At 33.9% G+C, this 14,790-nt stretch overlaps 1 long non-coding RNA gene across 1 annotated transcript in view; it reads right to left on the reverse strand.

Moving 5' to 3' along the window:
* Nucleotides 1-1,333: 1,333 nt before the first annotated feature.
* Nucleotides 1,334-14,790, reverse strand: part of LOC147578118 (uncharacterized) — a 392,554-nt gene continuing 379,097 nt past the window's right edge. The window contains exon 4 of the long non-coding RNA XR_015254203.1: nt 1,334-3,463. This is a non-coding gene — a long non-coding RNA (uncharacterized LOC147578118). The remainder of the gene's footprint in view (nt 3,464-14,790) is intronic.

Genomic DNA, 14,790 nt, shown 5'->3' on the forward strand with positions numbered 1-14,790 from the left:
GTATTTAGCATAGCATTAGTATTGAGTGACCCTTTCTCACTCATCTGAAATTCCTTTCACCAAAAAATCCAAATCATCCAAAAGATAAAAAAGTAACATTTCAATGTATATGGCTACAGTAAGATTTCTGCTTGTTTATCATTTTTAAAATTTAATTAGGCAAAGAAGTCAATTTGTTAGCAAAATAAGTATAGAGTCCCAGCAGAAGGGATTATCATAAACTTCTACTTTCCACTTCAACCCCCAACCTTAATCACTATCACATCTATTTCATTTAAAAGCAAATGATGCAAAAAAGTAATGTCTTGAGAAGCTGATATGCTGAATAAGAGATAAAATTGGAAGGAGAAGAAGAGTGTTTCAAATTTCCCTTCACTGCCACCAGAATATCTCAGAATTACATAAAGTACAAAAACTTACACAGTACTTTGGTCCCACAAGTTTGCTTTTAACATTTGAGGAGAATTCAAAGAGGGAATGATAAAAAGCCTTCAAGCGTCAATTAAATAGAAAAAAAAAGTAAAAATGGCTCATTTGGATAATGTAATCATGCAATTAACTAATTGAAAATAAGCCGATGAATATAGATACTGATAGTTCAAGGCAAAAAGTAAAAAACAAAAAAATTTTAAAAACCTTTATAGCCACTTCTGTTCCTCTCTTCGAATTCTAAATTTTTATTTTCCTATAAATAAATATTTCTCTGTTCTACCTCTCTGGCTCTCTTGTATAAATGATTTGTAACTGTATTTATTATTTTTTTTTAATTTTTTTTTTCGACGTTTATTTATTTTTGGGACAGAGAGAGACAGAGCATGAACGGGGGAGGGGCAGAGAGAGAGGGAGACACAGAATCGGAAACAGGCTCCAGGCTCCGAGCCATCAGCCCAGAGCCCGACGCGGGGCTCGAACTCATGGACCGCGAGATCGTGACCTGGCTGAAGTCGGACGCTTAACCGACTGCGCCACCCAGGCGCCCCATGATTTGTAACTGTATTTAAATGAGAAATCTTATAGATATAAATATTAAAGGGTATTCAGTTATAAGTTTAGAAAATCATGTTAATCAGTATCTAAACTTTGGAAAAAAATGATAATTCATATGGCTGTCAGGCACTTTCTATTGGAGTTCCATAAATTTAAGGCTATGGCTTGTGCATATTTGCAGTTTAGCTAACATTTTATATAGTAAAAATTCAGTATCTATTATTTGATTGAAATATTTATTTACTTGAACATACTTGAAGATTTCAAATGTATCTTTATGCAACATTCTTTCACTCAGCTAAGAATCAAGTGTAAATCTGGATTGAAAACTCTTAAGGGGCACCTGGGTGGCTCAGTTGGTTAAGTATCTGACTCTTGATTTCAGCCTAGGTCATGATCTCACGGTTTGTGGGATAGAGCCTTGTGTCAGGGTCTGCACCGACAGCATGAAGCCTGCTTGGGATTCTCTCTCTCCCGCTGCCTCTGCTCTGCCTCCTCCCTGCTCACACTCTCTCTCCTTCTCTCTCTCAAAATAAACTTAAAAAAATAAAAAAAAAACCCTCTTTTCTCAGCATTACAAATTTATCAAGATAGCAATAGTTTAAGATGAATATACATAGATTTATGAGAAATTAAAATGAATTGACAATTCAGCAATATTCATAAATATTTCTTATGAATTTCAACACATTAAATATGTAACACCAGTCATTGTCAGAACTCAGTAATATTCTGGCATTTTGTGTTTTGACAATTTTAACACACAAAAAAAAAAGAAAAAAGGACTATAAATAGGATGAAGAGTAGTTTAGGTCTAAGGAAATTAATCCTGGACACCTTGCTGAAAGTAGAAAACTTTGTGTTTCTATAAAATAAATTATTATTTATTTCCGGTCTAGAACAGTTAATGGAGAAATCAACTAAAAGAGAAATTGACTGCACCAAGAAATATATAAGCTGCTGATTGTAGACACCTAACATATTAAAGGTGTGTATCTCTTGGAACAAGCAAGTAAAAGGACAAATGGAGATGTTAACATGTAGCTGAGTAGAACAGAGAAAAAGTATTGAGCATGTCTTTTTTAAGATGATGATGCCATTTATATTTCTTTGGCTTTTGGGCAAACAATCTTCCAAAGTGACTCATGCAAGGACAAGCAAAGAAAGCATCATGGAGAGCCCACCCCTGCAAGCTCTCGTGTCCCAGCTATGAGGAGTAATTCAGTTCACAGTCTGCAATGGGTCCCTAGGAGAGCCAAGTTTTTACAGAAAACCTAGCCTTTGTTCTTCTGGTAAGGTGCTAACAGGCAATCTTCTCTTGCTCATCATCTTCGTCTATAAAATGAGACTACTAAGCATGGTGCACCATCCTTCCTGGGATTCTTCAGAGAAATAATTAGAAGCTAAGTGGTGTAGCGGAGATGTACAGAGTATTGTAAGGATTGGCGTTCAGGTGTTAAATTTGATTGCTTTTGCTCTTAGCTACAATTATGTATTTCTGCTCTACCTTTTATTTCTCATTGTTATTTTTAAATACACATCAGTTTATGTTAATGAAAACTTTGTAAATGAGCTTTACACCTGGAATATACCTCAGCAATAATCAAATTCAAACTCTCACATATTACAACTGGCCAAGAGACCAAATAATTTGTATAAAGGCCAATAGCAATTTAGAAGCGACTAACAACAGAAACTTGGTCTTTCTAACTTCCAATCTAGAACGTTTTACTTGTTTAAATTTTTTTAAGGCAAATCTTCACTATACAGCATGGACCATAACCTAGGAAAAGCAGCAAACAGGGTAAAGAGGTTCTTTGCTCTCTGTAAGTACACAATCCACAACAGACAAAGCAAGCACTATATGTCAAAATATTTAAAAATTAAAAACCAGTGTTAAGTAAAATACCCTCTGTCCTTTTACTTTGCCAAGTACATCTTCATAACAAGAGGTAGGCCAGGTCTGAATTTAGAATTGTTGGATCTCTGAGTTCCTGCTGAGAATATAGCAGTTGTCTGCTGAGTCAGACCCTGGCTTTAGTCTCCAGCTCTCAACCTTCCCACACATAAGTTCCCATACCCACTTCTTCTCCATAACTTCCCTCTCTACCACACCATAATGTTTCTTTGCTACGCATTTGTGGATGTTCCAAACCACATTTTCAAGCTTTACCCACACCCACACTTTCCTCTGGCCACTGAATTTAGAGGTTCAACTTCAGAAGAAGAGAACTTATGACCATTTAAGCAGAATATTCTATAGCGCAAGGTACCTAGAGTATGGTCAGAGGACAAGAAAATGGCAAACTGGAAGCAAATCTCCTTGATCCCACAGAGTCTTCAACTGATGGGAAAAAGGGCACACATGGGAAGACCAGAGTGGAGCCCTCTAAAGCTTAGGTCAACTGTAGAGAACTCTCTTACCTGAATCAAAGGATAGTGTTGGGCATGGAAGACAGGTCAAATAAATCTTTACCTAAAAGAAAAAAAAAGAAACAAAACATCCATAAAACAGTACAAAACAAAACAAAAACTCCTTAGTGTGATTAGGTAAGAATTACATAATATAGGGGTGCCTGGGTAGTTGAGTTGGTTAAACATATGACTTCAGCTCAGGTCATGATCTCACTGTTCATGGGTTTGAGCCCCACATAGAGCTCTGTTCTGACAGCTCAGAGCCTGGAGCCTGATTCTGTCTCCCTCTCTGTCTGCCCCTCCCCCGCTTGTGCTCTGTTTCTCTGTGTCTCTCAAGAAAAGAAAAAAAAAAGAATTACATAATATAAAATGACGGGCATATAGAGTGGAATTTACTTTAATCTGGGTGGTCAGGAAAGCTTCCATAGCAAACTAACAGTTGAGAGACATATGAGGAGTTAAATAAATAAAGGATGTGGCATAAGAGAAAGGGGAATTGATCCAGGTAGTGAAGGGAAAAAACAAACAAACAAACATACAAACAAAAACAACCTATGGAAAGGAGAGGAAATGAAATTATCTTGCCTCTTTGAAGGAATTAATTTGAAGTTTAGCAAACTTGTCATGATATATAAAGGGTTTTCCTGATCAAAGATGAGTGAGATCAAAGAACAAAGTGATTCTTGAAATAAAATTCCATTTTATATATATATATAGGCAGAAGGTGATAATTCACATAGAATGAGTGCCATGTGAGAAGGCTGGTTGTGGCAATTCATGTGACTAGAAATGCAAATGAATCCCACCATCCTAACACACTGGTTATATTTTAAGGAAAGAATTGTTGTGAATTGTATTGCAATGTTGGAGCTCTAGTATAAGACCTGGCAGAGAACTAAAACTAGATATATCATCGCTAAAACACTCAGGGTCTGTCACAATGTACAGAACCAATTTCAAAACTGTATATCAGAAGTGTGATGGTTAAATGTTGTATGTCTATTTGGTAAGGCTATGGTGCCCAGTTGTTCGGTGAAATTCTAGTCTAAATGTCGCTGTGAAGGTGTTGTATCAACAAGATAAACATTTGCAAACAGTTGACTTTAAGTAAAGATCAGACTTAATAATTGGGATTGGTCTCATTCGATCAACTAAAGGGTTTGAGACAAAAAACAGGTTTCCTGGAAAAGAAGGAATTCTGCCTCAAAACTATACCGTAAACTCTTGTCTGAATTTCTAGCCTGGTAGCCCACCCTACCAATTTCAGATTTGCCAGCCTGTAAAACTGTACGAGCCAACTCTCAGGAGGATCCTGACTGATAAATCAGTGAAACCAATCTGATTTCCTGTTGTGTCTCTTCCTAGTTCTCAGAGTAGGACTGATGACCCCTGTCAGATTGAGTACACCTCCTTATAGTTCTTGAATAATTCATGATAGAGATTCAAGAGGGAGGTCCTAGTCTTTCTGCTGTTACCATTAGGAGTTATCAACAAATTAGTCAGAAACTTAGGGATATGACAGCACTTGCCCTCAAAATTTATAAACCCAGTTATAGTGAAAAGAGTAAAAAAAAGCCCTTTGGAACTCATATGCAAATTAAAATCAAAGAGAATGTTCTGGCAGATGAAATTGTATCTCCAGTTCTAAGACCTAAGCATACAGAATTTTGTTTAGATACCTCACATAGCTTTCACAGCAACCTTTTAGAAATATGACAGATGTTTCTATAACTGAAAGCTATAGAACCAGGCAAATTACTACTGTTTGTAAAGAATAAAATATTATATAGCAGCTGTGTCCTAAGAATCTATAAGAGAAAATGACAGTTATAAATGACTTGGAATTTTAAAGAAAACATAACTATTGAACATAGTACCTTTTTTAATGTTTGTTTACATTTGAGAGAGAGAGAGCGGGGGAGGGGCAGAGGGCGAAGAGACAGAATCCGAAGCAGGCTCCAGGCTCTGAACTGTCAGCACAGAGCGGGACATGGGGCTTGAACTCATGAGCTGTGATATCATGACCCGAGCCAAAGTTGGACGCTTAACCGACTGAACCACCCAGGCACTCCAAACATAGTAATTTCATTATGTTTTAATACCTAGACTAACACAGATCGATCATTCTATCATAATCTATCTAATTATCTATGTGTATATGTCACACCACATACACACTTGAAGATATAGTTATGTCCCCAATTCAGAATTATTAGATAGCAAAATTAGTTTTATATATTAAGATAATTATGACCTTCATATATTACTATTAAAATATAATTAAGTATACAGAGACTTGGAAAAAGGGGAAAAATAAAATAGGCTATTAGGATGAACAAAGATACCATAATTAAACTTCACATTTGACTTGGCATCTTAGAAAAAGTGCAAATGTGGTATATCTTAGAGATTTAGCAAATTTTGATAGAAGGATCCTTCCAAATATTCACATCTAACAAAGGCTAAATATGCTATTTTAATATGAAGGCTATGCAAGTTAACTTAAGAAATATTAAGAAAATTCAGATAATTGAGAATAACCAAAAAGGAATACAAAAATAATTCCAGAAACCAACAAAACCCTGTTAGTAATTGTGGCAGGCAGGCTTTAGGGTGGCCCCCCAATGATCCGTATGTCCTTGGTTTCAATTTCTTGTGTTTGCCCTTGCTCTTCAGTGTGAGGGAGGCCTGTGGCCATGGCAGAGAAAATGGGATGTCACTACAATGATTAGAGTACTAAAATTATAACTTCCTTCTTGTTAGAGACCAGCTCTATGCCTTCTCAGAGTGCATGACCTGATGAAGCAAGAAGCCAAGTTGGACAGGACCACATCCTAAAGAACTGAGGGAAGTCTATGGCAATAGCTGGCCATTATCATATCTCTAAAATATAAAATGTCTAGATGTATCATTTCTATCATATATTGCTGACAACTGTTGTTGTTAAGTTAATCTATTTTTCAATGTCCTTATATAGTGTTGTACGTTTTATACCTATTGGTTATTAAAACACTATTAAACAATATTCACTTTTTGTTTTATTTCATTTCTCAACAAACAGCAATCTATTCTTCTAGAACCATTTTTCTCTAAGCCATGCCATAGGCAAATATACCCTTAACTTCCTCAATCTATCATCATCCCTTCTCCTAAGAATCAAACCCAGACCTTGCAATCTTCCTGTGGGTATCTCAATATATTTTTAGCAGGCCAAACACACTATGTTCCAGATACTGTGATTAGAATTAGATGTGCCCTTGAGGAATTACAGTATATGAACCAGAAATGTAGAAGATAAATTACATTAAGATTTATAATGTCCACAATGTTTAATCATAGTTCATATTTGAACTCAATAAATTCTTAATTTAATGCTTCTGCATGTCTACATATTATTAATATTGATACATATTTTAGATACTTGGCTCTCCTTATCAAAACAAGATGTTAAGAGGGAGCCTACTTTAGCCTATACATGGGACAGACAGGAGTCCTTTCATAATGGAAAGGCAATAAGTATTTCTATAAAAATAGAATTTAAGATTACAGAGTTTCTTGTTATTACAATTAATTCTATAACTTCATAATCAAGGGAAGAAAGAAAATGAGGGCTTTAAAGTAGCTCTAATGGTATACTAACTCAAAGACACTATTAAATAGTCTATCACACAGGATATGGCCCCAGAACTGACAATGTCTAATGTGGGAAAGGTCATTCCCCAAAATCAAAAGTGCTTTTTCTGTACCAAAAAAGAAATATATATATATATATATATATATATATATATATATATATATATATATACATATATATATGGTAAGAGTGACAAAAATCTACTGTAAATGTTATTTATTTGTTGATCTGTATAAATCATTTTGTTCCCTTGATTTAATAGATTGTGAGAGAGGGATAGTGATTCCCCAAGTGTGGTTATGGTTAGGGATTAAGAGGAGAAAAAAACTGTTTTAAATTAAGAGGTCAGACATACACTCATTGAAAAAGTGATATTTAGTCAGAGGCCAATGTACATGTTTGCAGAAAACTGTCCTCATCAGAGGGAACACCCTGTGCAGAAGCTCTGAGGTAGGAATAAATTTCACCCATTGTATGATAAAGAGGCCAGCATTACAGAAGAAGAGTAAAAAAAGGGAAGGGTGATAGAAAATGAAGATAATAAGGAGTGGAATTCTGTATCTTCTCAGGCTGCTGCAAGAACCTGTGAACTGTCTGCAAGTAAGACACGAAAAACTATTGAAAGTTTTTGATCATAGGTGACATCTTTTCCTAATAAGCAGAAAAATGCTGTATAAGAAAATTGACAACCTTGAGAGGGTCAAAGATAGAAGGAGGGACCCAGCTTTACAGCTATTGTAGTAATTCTGGACAGAAAAGAGGCTGGAATACTGTGGAAATATTGGGTGGTTGTTAATCCATAACATGGTTAAATATTATGAATATATTTTGAAGATAAAACTAGAATTTGCTAGTGGGTTAGATGAAAAGCATACAAGAGAAGAATCAAGAATTACTCCAAGATTTCATCTGAGCAACCGGAAGTATTGCTTTTAACTGTGAAGAAAATGCCTACATTTGTAAGTGGTGATCAGTAATTCAAATTAACTGGGAAGACAATTGCAAGTCAAGTTAAGTGAGAAGTGTAGACTTTGGTTTCCAGCCATGGTGGAATAATTGGTATCAGATTTGTCCTCATCACATAAACTATATGAAAATGGGCAAGACATGTGGATCTGTTTTCAAGCATTGAGCAGTAGGCATCACAGAGCTGTGATCCATGAGAAAAGAATAAATATTATGAACCTTATGTTCACCCAAACTTTCTGCTTGAGGGTATGTTCTGAATTACAGCCTAATGAGATAACAGTCTTGCTGAACTAAAAAGGTAAAATCAAAGTTTGCTGAGGTTGCTAAAATTTGTGGAGTGGGTTACTGGAGAGTAGGGAGGTACACAGAAGGTAGACACAGAAATATGCAGAGGGGTTCCCTGGGGCTATCTGTCTGAAGGTGAGGCGGCACATGTATAGGGTAAGACTCCAATAAGGTCTAATAAAGAGCAGCTGCTAGGGGCCTGAGATCAGAACAGAGATTTTAGAGGTCATGACATATTGAAAAATGACGGAAATTTCGCCTTGACAATGAGCATTAGATCTAGGTAGGCAGCTGATCACTCACTTGAGGTTTCAAAAGGCCATGTTATCAAAGTTAGTACAATGTTCTTAATTGAAGACAAAGGAGAGAGAGAGAGAGAGAGAGAGAGAGAGAGAGAGAGAGAGAAAGAAAGAAAGAAAGAAAGAAAGAAAGAAAGAAAGAAAGAAAGAAAGAAAGAAAAAAGAAAGAAGAAATGGAAAAAAGAAAAGGAAAAAAGGAAAAGAAAAGAAATAGGCCACAGCAAAGTATAAAATCAAATCTTATTAAAGATTCTTGACAAAACAAAAATCGATAATCTTTGAGGAGGTAAACATAATCCAGATATCCTACAAAGTATAATCCACCATGTCAAGCACAAAATACTTGACATATAAAGAAGCAGGAAAATATGACCCATTATAAGTTAATAAAAAGTCAGTAAAAATAATTTGAGATGACTGTAGGGGTTAACATTGACAAATAAGAATTTTTTGACCACCATTATAATTATGCTTAATGATTTAAAGGAAAACATAGAAATAATGAGTACATAGAGATCTTTAGGGGGGAATGGAAACTGTTAAACAAATTCTAAAACTACATATATATACATATATACATATATATATATATATGAATGATATAACTAGAACGAATTAATGGAAACAGATAAAGGGTCAGTGAACTTGTAGATCAATAAAATAATAATTAATTGAATGAAAAGAATGGAAAATATTGTAAACATTGAAAAAAGCATCAGTGATTTGTGGGGCAATGAGAAGTGTTCAAACACAGATGTAATCAAGTTTAATATTGAAAAAACATAGAGAATAGAACAGAAGAACATTCCAAATAAGTACCATGAAATTTATAAACAGTATTAACATATATTAATGGATACTCTAGAGGTTTAATATACTTCAAGTTGAATAAAATAAACTCATACATAAGCATATAAGAATCTAATTTTGCAAGGCCAAAGTATATCTTGAAGGCAGCACAGAAAAGAACACCTTATATGTAGGGAAACAAAAGTAAGAATAAAACTTATGGCTGACTTCTGATCATACAGAAATGTAGGCAAAAAGACATCTTAAAAGTGTTAAAATATAATTATATTCTGAGCATAGAGAAATGTAGGCAAAAAGACATCTTTAAAGTGCTAAAAATATATATTAAAATTAAAATATATATCCTTCTCCAGAATTTTACATCCAACCAAACAAGCACTTATTTGAAAAAAGGTATTTTCAGATAAGGAAAACAAATGACACAATTCATTGACAGAAAAAATGTACTAAAAGTAATGATATAAGGTAATGCCATAGGAAATTCTTCAGATTGAAGCAATATGATGCCAGACAGAATATTTGAAGGAATATATATAGAATATACATATACGTAACAAAAAAAGAATGAGAGACTTAATGGGACTGTACTGTCTTTCTATATCTCCCTGCTGCATTTATTTTCTCTCTTCTCTTTTTTCTTACATCTTGCACTATCCTTTTTTTCTATTTAAAAAGACAATCATCACTACTGTTTCATCTAGAATACAAACTTTTACTGTGCATTTTTTTTCCAGAATTCTAAACTGACTTCAATGGAAGCCCTTAAAGAAATTTTAGTCAATGAGTAATAATGACAATATCTATGACCAAAATGTTCAGTAGACAGGACTTAAAATCTAGAAAACATGTCAAAATTTAAGTTCCAAGTAACTAAATATATCAAAAACTCAAAATTACAGACTAAATATACATATACATGTATATACATATATGCATGTTATTTCTTTAAAAATATTTAAAATCAGATGCTATTTTAATACAAGTACTAAAGAAAAACAATACCATGAGTACTTCGAAGTACCATGGACCATTCTTATATGCTACCATTTGCTATTTATCTACCCGTGGTTGAAACCCTTCCATTTTTCCAAAAGCTACTTATGCTGAGACACATCTTGATGTGTTCTATAAGCTGCCCCAGCTGCTCCTGCCGATAGGAGGGTTGTGGCCTCAGAGGTATGAAATGAGCAGGTCAATTTGGGTGTCAATGTTTTTCAATTAGCTAAGCTGCTGAACTGAACTTATCTCTATAGAATTCAGGTATTTACACCCATACAGATTGGGTAAGAGAAGATATTTTGAATTTATTCACTGCCTGAATCAAAATGAAACACAAACAAAAACAAAAACAAAAATTCAAATCGAATGACTGTGCCCTCTCCCTCAACCTCTCTACCCCGCAATCCCATGACTTTAATTTAAAGGATAAAAATACTGTCTAGCGAGCATGCTTCTCTCACATGACTACCCTCTGCTTGAAAGTTCTACAGCCCAGGCTATTTATCACACAATTGATGGAGTTTGATTCCCTCTGCTCTTCTCCAGCTAAGGATTACAAACAGTTAGCTAAACAGTTTTTCTGCTGACAAAAGTTTATTTTTAACCTAGCTAGTTTCTTAAAGAAAATGACTTCTCGGAAATTTTATATTCTAAAGCTTATTTGAGCCTACACTCCAAAACAAAGCAATAATGTTTAAATAGACAAAATGTGCAATTTCCCCATAATAACATTTAACTAGACTGTTTTGCAATCTTTTCCTCTATCACTGATGAATTTCTGATCTGTAAAAAGTCTCCCACTGTGAAAAATTTGCTAGAGAACACCCAATAATCATGTAAATGATTGCCATCTAAGTGAAACAGCTGGTTTTCTCCTAGCTTTAAGGGGGAAGTTCAGAGTTAGGTACTTTGCTTCTAAGACATGAACTGGTATATACATTCAAGTTCTGTCCAAAAATCCCAGTGTGTATATTTCTCGGTGCTAATACAAGAAGAAAGCATCAGATGTTCAGATGAAACACTCTAGAGAAAAATACCACCCTATGACGGTTCATGAACAGTGAGATCAATCATCATTATTGACACAGTACCGTCAATGGTCTGGTTGATTGGACATATTATACAGAATTAATAGTGAAATGTTTATTTACAGTTTTTATCTGGCGTGTGGCAACACATTCCCATTGAATGATTTTTATCTATTGAGAAGCATTGCTTCTAACTTACGTGATTATTTTGATCTTTGTATGTTGTGCCATCTTCTTTAAATTATTCATAATTGAATGAATTACTGATTTCTAAACTAGTCATTTGCAATATTTTCCAATAATAGATGAGGAAGTGGTAGCTTCTTAGACTTTAAAATTCATCGAGTCCACAGAGACAGACTGCTTCCTTCACATATGGCACTCTGTATTTCTTTGTGTCTGTCTCTGAACTAAATCAGGCCCAGAAAAGTTTTTCTTGTAATTAATTCTGTCTTCACAGGTTTCTCAACAGTTAACTTATATGGATAAGGACACTATCCCTAAACTCTAAGTCAATATTTTTACTGGTGCTTCATGAAATTGTGCACTTACTTTGAGGGTGAATTTTATCTCATATGGACTATCTTTTTAAAGTATGCATTTTTAATTATGTAGCTTTTCTCAGTCTTTGTTTTTATTATAACAGATTTAGGATTTAAATTTGCTTGTTAATTTTGTGTGGTTTCTCACACAAAAAAGAGGATAAATCTACTATGGCTTTATTGTATTTATCCAGCAAGTCAGGACATTTTTTTAAATCAAATATGAAGGCTATAAAAGTATGAGGAAATATGATTGACCTACAGTATAAAAAAATAACTACATATTTAAGTAAACTGTCAATATCAGCAGAGTATTGGACAGATATGGACAATGATTTTAAACATTGATTGGGATTCTGTTATACATTTTCAGTACTTTGTAAATAAAATGATCTATTTGTTCAGACCCTGTATTTCTTAGTTTTTCACTGATCTGAATTCTAGTGGTTTTCTGAGCATCTCATTGTGTGCCAAAATGTTGCTTCCTTGTAACAGGGGCTTTATTTGTAGTACAGTTTTTAAAAACTCATTTTTATTGCTCCACCAAATTATTTCCACCTACTCTTTACTGGGGTATGGCTTCATTTTCTGAAATGGAATGAACACACATTTAGAGCTGGAGAAAGTGAAATTGAAATTTCAAATCTTCTACTTTTTGCTTGGGTCAGTGCACAAACCCATTCATTTCTTTGCGGCTTGATGAGAAAAATAATTTGAAACTCTTAGAGCTGTTATGACAGCTAAATCAGATAATGTATATAAAATGCCTAATACAGATTCTGATAGAGAGTATGTAATTATTAAAATAATCATGGTCTGACAGTCTGCTTTCCTCTAGAAAGAGCATTCTATGGGTGCCATTGTATTCTATAAAATCACTTTTATCTATGGTAATATTAGGGCTATTAAAATTTACTCCAGTTGGTTGGAACAATATATCCCAGATCATAGTTGAGGTCAAGAGAGAACTTGGGTTTCATTTTTGCTTTTGTCTTCTTAATACTGGGCCATTCCGTTTCCCTTGTAAAACTGTAGGACCTTTATCTGACAATGTCTACTGTAAGATTTTTGTCTCATTTCTTTGTGGATTATCCCCGCACACACCTCAAATTACCAAGATGATTGAGGTTACTGGAAAAGATACCACCAAAAACTTTATTTGTGTATTATTTTTGTGACTTTGAATGCTGAGCTAATGAAAATAGATTATCTTATCCAATAATCATTTCTTATAATTTTTATTTAAAAGGGAGAGTGCTCACAGTTTATGGAGTATTTCATCACACATTATCTCATTTGTTCCTCATAACTGAGGTCACAGTTTTTCCCCTATTTTTTTTCTAAAGGAAGCAAAGAAAACATTGAAAGATTAAGAATTGCATAGCCTTCTGTCTCCTTATCCATTTATTTAACAAATATTTATGGAGCAGTTAATATATATCAGAAAGAGTTCTGGGTTCTATGGTAACCTTTAGTATGGTAACGGCAAACTAAAATCTTTGTTTTTTGACATTTGCCACATAATGTTAAGAAACAAAAAAGATAAGTTATTAAATATAAGTTATTTGTGTTTTATGTAGAATGGTTATATAGATAAAACACAGCATGGGATCTAGTGCCCATTTCTGTATAGCCGGTATTTGTCATCATTATTTTTTTCATCAGTAAAAACTATTGTTTAAACATAACTTGAAGCGGAATTCCAATGTATAAAACAGATGAAAGTGGGGCTGCACAAACTAAAATGAAAGTCAAAAATTATATTGTCCAATTTTGCTATTCATCAACCTGCAGCATTCTTGGAGGCATTTCTTTAGATTGCTAGAGAAGCTTGAAATGACTTCTGTACCATAACAATAACTAAAATGGAAAGAGATTCAATGAACTTTATGAAAAGTTGAAGTAGTTTTTAATTCATTAAACATGCACAGAAGTCTTCCATTGTTTCTTATGAAAGACCTTGGGAATAAATAAGTACTGTATTTCAACTGCTCTGGTGGAGTCTACATTTTATATAAATTTGCACATCTCAGTATAATATGTAAAAATGTTGGAATACTGTTTGAACATGTATATTTACAAGGATATTATGATCAGATAAAGCAACTAAGTCTATTTAATTATATTTCATTTTTTCACAAAAACTCATAAAACTAAGCCTCCAAAATCACATATATGCTGAGGAAAATATCTAAATATTTAAGGACATTGTGAAGGTATTTTCCATTGTTGTGGTCAGATCAGAGAAGCAAACTCTATTCCTACATATTTATCTGATTTTTTTACTCATTATCTTGACATTCTTCCTATTGTAGGAGACAATTAAATCAACCATTGTTTTTATTTAAAAACATATTCTATACATTTCAAAGCAATCCTGGTTCTATGGACTCTGCATTTATATAAACTTATCATATTCAATTGAAATGAAATTTCCATTATAAACATAACCAAAGAAAAGGACTTAACCTTAGTACACTATAATAAATTTCAGCTTTCAAAGCCAAGTGACCACATTAGGTAAAAAGTAAGTTAAGATACGTATCGTTGCTTCTCCCTCTACCACTATAAAATACAAAATTCTAAGTTAGCACACAGATCCATTGCATTTGTCCACTTAGAATCTTTTTAAAAGTTTACCATTTAATACTTAACTCCCTGGTCATTGTTATTTTTCTGACTCTGCTTATCTCATCACTCATGATCATTTCTATTTCATAGACATACAATTTTATCAAATTATAATCAACATAGATGATTTTACCAATATTCTGGTCTCCACCTTTTTTTCTTCCTCCACTCCTATGATGTCATCTTTATTG

Source organism: Puma concolor, chromosome C1 (genome assembly GCF_028749965.1).
Source record: "Puma concolor isolate L17-30 chromosome C1, mPumCon1.1.hap2, whole genome shotgun sequence".
In the NCBI taxonomy this organism is placed as follows: Eukaryota; Metazoa; Chordata; class Mammalia; order Carnivora; family Felidae; genus Puma; species Puma concolor.